Source organism: Malaclemys terrapin, chromosome 1 (assembly GCF_027887155.1).
Source record: "Malaclemys terrapin pileata isolate rMalTer1 chromosome 1, rMalTer1.hap1, whole genome shotgun sequence".
Taxonomy (NCBI): Eukaryota; Metazoa; Chordata; order Testudines; family Emydidae; genus Malaclemys; species Malaclemys terrapin.
The window spans coordinates 146296238-146300803 of record NC_071505.1 but is presented as its reverse complement, the minus strand read 5'-3'; positions in this window follow the sequence as shown (position 1 = coordinate 146300803).

The window sequence follows — 4566 nt, the reverse complement described above, 5'->3', positions numbered from 1 at the left end:
GCCTCAGCACAGGCAACTGAACTTGATGACTTCTCAAGGTCTTTTTCAATCCTATATTCCTATGGACATCTATTTAACTCAAATGTTTGACAAACAGTTGGAAGAAAAGCTCTCTGTGGCAAATTCAGCTGTAAGTTCCCTTCACTCAAGAAATGAGACAGCTTCCATTTGGCTTCTCTGCTCTTTCAAGGAATCCTCCGGCAATAACAGGGAAGATGCTAGAATATTAGGAATATTGGGCAAGATTAAAAAAAAAAAAAAAAAAAAAAAGAACCCAGGACATTTTAAAACCCTTCTAGGCCTTCTTTGTACAACATAAAGAAAAAAAAGACACCCCCCCCCAATCCATTTCCCTCCTTTTTTGCAAGCTGTCTTTATCCTTTTGCCACCATTATCGACTTCTGCTTTTTGTTGCCTCTATAATCTCTCATGGGCCTTATGTGACTGTCACCACAACTTCACTGCTCTACCTCAGCAGCTGTCACTCCACAGCAGTGGGTATTTCTCTACCTTTGGGAGGCCATTTCTTTTTAAGTGTGGTGTTTTATAGCTTGGGGAAGATTGAAAATCTCTTAAAGAAGCTCCTGCCTGTGTAGCCTTTGACTACGCAGAGATCAGCAACACCCTCTCAGGACAACACGCTGGCAGAACTCAGCAATACCCTGTCACTCACAAAGCAGAGCTGAGGTCTTACTGAAGGAGCTGAGTTTGGGTGAGCTTTGAGAAACAATCCATCAAAAGCTTGGCTGCAGGAATAAAGTGTTCCTGCTGCTTCCCACGATTCATCCCCCAGCAAAAGCTAAAACGAAAAGAGCCCAAAAGAGAGACTGACAACAACTCACTGTGCAAGGTTATGGAAGCCATTCAGGTCATTTATATCAGAACCACCTCTTAAAAAGTTTGGCCTCAAGCAGCTGTTTGACTTCTTGTCAGTCTTGGAGCTGGGATTGTTTTGTTTAGAATAAATAGGGTTTATTTGAACGTTTTGGTAAGCAGACCATCTGGTGTTACGGACCAGCTGCTGCGGCCGGTGTGTACCTTTCCATTCTGAGACCACATCACAGCTTCCTTTTAGAGACAGTCTCAAGAAGTTGTCATGCCTGGCTCTAACTGTGGGTACGAACTGAAAGGGAGCCAGAGCAGAAAACAAAAGAAGCAAAGCAAATGTTGAGGGCTCAGAGTATGTTTGGCCACTGAGGGTCTGGCTACACTTTGAGCCTGGCATGCTAAAAATAGAAGTGTAGCCACTGCAGTGTAAGTGGCAGGAGAGGATGAGACGCCTGAGTATGTACATAGCATCTTGGACCCTCCTGCTGCTTGTGCCAACACAGTTACACTCGCTTCTTAGTGCACTAGCTTGATTAGATAGCACAGGTACGTCTCCTTGGGCCGTAACTGACACCTCCAGCTTGAAGTGGAGACATACACTAAGGCTACGTCTACCCTGATGGCGGCGTGTAGAGCACAGGCACTACACTTGTCACTGTAGCTACACGTGGCAGTAAAAGGCTCCGGCAGCGGGGAAAGGCTCTGGCAGCAGGAAGGCAGCAGGGCACTATACTGCTAAAATAGCAGGGTACACATGGGAGGCCGTGCCTGGGCATGTAGAAAGCCATGCAGGATATATACCCTGGGGGCTCAGGCATGTCGTTGCTCTACTCTACTCGCCTAAGCAGTGCCTCACTTTCTACATTGCTGTTTATACTGGTGCTAGCTGGGTGTGCAGTGTCTGTACTCTACATGGCGCTGTTACGTGTAGCAGTCCCTTAAATGACAATGTTACATGCTATTGGGCTGATTTGGCTAAAACAAGAGAAGATTTAAACTTCCCCCTGCTATGTTTTTCATACACAAAAAGAATCTTGATACTGTCAGTGGCCAAGAGAGCACAGTGCCTATCCCGTCTGCTACATGCTACATCAACTCTTCCTCGTAAATGGCAGCTGCTCCTGCAGGCAGCAGATCCTGTCAACATTAAAGGTGCAGTATCAAGAAAATAAAATCAAGAACAGTATCAAAGCTCATAACGACTTTTCAGCTGAGTGCAGCTGGAGTTGGTTAGAGCCTGAACTTGAGAACAAAATGGAGCTGGATGTAGCTTATAAGAAAGAAACACTCTTACTGTTAGCTCAATTCACGTGGTTCTTATTCTATTTTCTGGTTACAATTTGTAACCAGTTAAAGTCGCCATAGTTAATTTTTTTTTTACAATGGCACTTAGGGTCACCAGGCCACAGTTCTATCTGGGGGTCAATTAAACAGCAAGATTGGCTTATGGATCTGGAGACATAAAGAAAATCACTGACGATTTGAAACAGTGAAGTGATCAGTGAAGCAACAGGAAGGAGGCGGTTAAAGGAAAAGAAGAGCAAGTAAGCATAAAGAGAGGTGAAAAAGGCCATTGATGGAGGAAAAAGAAGAAGATGGTTTCTACTTCGATGATGTGGGAGAGGTGTTTGAACTTTCTGTACAAAAGCCATAGTAGTATGTGTATGCCTATGAGACCAAAGACAATGTAAAAGAAAAAAGCTAAATTTTCCTACCCCGGTTAGAAATTAGTTGTTTGCAGTCCTACAAAGACATGGTTTCCTGAAGGTCCAGGTGAGATGGACTCTGAAGGCTTGACTGAAATGTTTAAAAAGCACCTTGGACCCCAAACAAACTTCCTGACTAAGAAAGATAATTTTTCATTAAGAAAACAAAGAGAAGGAGATAATCTTCCAGAAAATACTTTCTGAGCAATCTTAAAAAGCGGCCCGTGACTCGTCACTTTGGTAACAATCTGTGAGAAGCCAGGGTTAAGGAAGGACTGGTTTGAGGGAGCCGCTCACTGGGAAGCCTCCAGGAGGCCATAATGGGAACATTATTGTATCCTAGACCTGGGGGTAGACTGTGCAGAGTATATGTGCTTGCTCTCCGTTGCATCTGCTCAACTGGATAGTGGGTCTCTCAAGTAGATAGTCAGCTGGATTTACAAAATCAGGACAAAACAGGAAGGGACTGACAGGAGGGGTTTATGGTTACCCAACATAGTCTAGGAAAATAACTTGCATGTCCCAGTTTACTATTTCCCATCAGTGGATGGGATGGCTGGAGGCTGATCAAAATGTTGGAGTCACCTTATGAATGCATTGCTCAGAAGCTTGGGGAGGCTGCTTCTTATGAGAGCTAGTTACTCTGCCAAAAGAAGAGAACATTTCTCTCTGTAATATTCATTCTGATGGCTCTATCACATAGAGGTCTGGATTCTTGAATGGCCATCCCCTCTTTGCTCTAGATTTGCCAGCATCAGCAATCCAGTATGTTTAGTGTGTATGGAGTACACATAGCTGGAAATGGAAGTCTCAGGGCAGCATAGCCTTTCAAATCTGCAGTGGTCCAATAGGTATGGTACACAGGGAATGAACAGTGAAGTGGCAAAGTTTGCAGATGATACAAAAATTACTCAAGATACGTAAGTCCAAAGCTGACTGTGAAGAGTTACAGAGCGATCTCACAAAAGTGGGTGACTGGGCAACAAAATGGCAGATGAAATTCAACACTGATAAATGCAAAGTAATGTATATTGGAAAAAATAATCCCAACTACACATACATAATGATGGTTTCTAAATTAGCTGTTACCACTCAAGAAAGAGATCTTGGAGTCATCATTCATCGTTCTATGGAAATTTCAGCTCAATGTGCTGCTGTGGTCAAAAAGGCTAACAGAATGTTAGGAACTATTAGGAAAGGGATAGAAAACAAGACAGAAAATATCATAATGGCACTATATAAAGCCATGGTACACCCACACCTTGAATACAGTGTCCAGTTCTGGTTGCCCCATCTCAAAAAGGATATAGTGGAACTGGAAAAGGTTCAGAGAAGGGCAAAAAAGACGATCAAGGGTATGGAACAGTTTCCATACAAGGAGAGACTAAAAAGATTAGGGCTGTTCAGTTTGGAAAAGAGATGATTGGGGGATATGGTAGAGGTCTATAAAATCATGAGTGGTGGGGAAAAAGTGAATAGAGAAGTGTTTACCTTTTCCCACAATATAAAAACCAGGGTTCACCTGATGAAATCAACAGGCAGCAGGTTTAATACACACAAGAAGTAGTACTTTTTCACACAATGTACAATTATACTTGAAACTCATTGCCATTGGATGTTGTGATGGCCAAAAGTAAAACTGGGTTCAAAAAGAACTACATAAATTCATGGAGGATAGGTCTATCAATCTCTATTAACAAGATGGTCAGGGATTCAACCAGGGTGAAAATAACTTAAAGGACTTACCGGTACGCCGGAGTCCTGAGCGGGGTGTGGCCTCAACCGGAAGAGGCGGGCTGTGGCTGGGAGCCCCAGGGCCTTTAAATCACCCCAAAGCTACCCGCTGCAGAGCCCCAGGCCCTTTAAATTGCCTCTGGAGCCCTGCCACCGCTGGGGTAGCAGCAGCAGGATTCCGGCGGTGATTTAAAGGGCCCAGGTTTCCGGCCGCTGCGGGGAGCCCCAGGCCCTTTAAATCACTGCTGGAGCCTGGCTCCCGGGGCTCCGGCAGCCGGGCTCAGGTGGGGATTTAAAA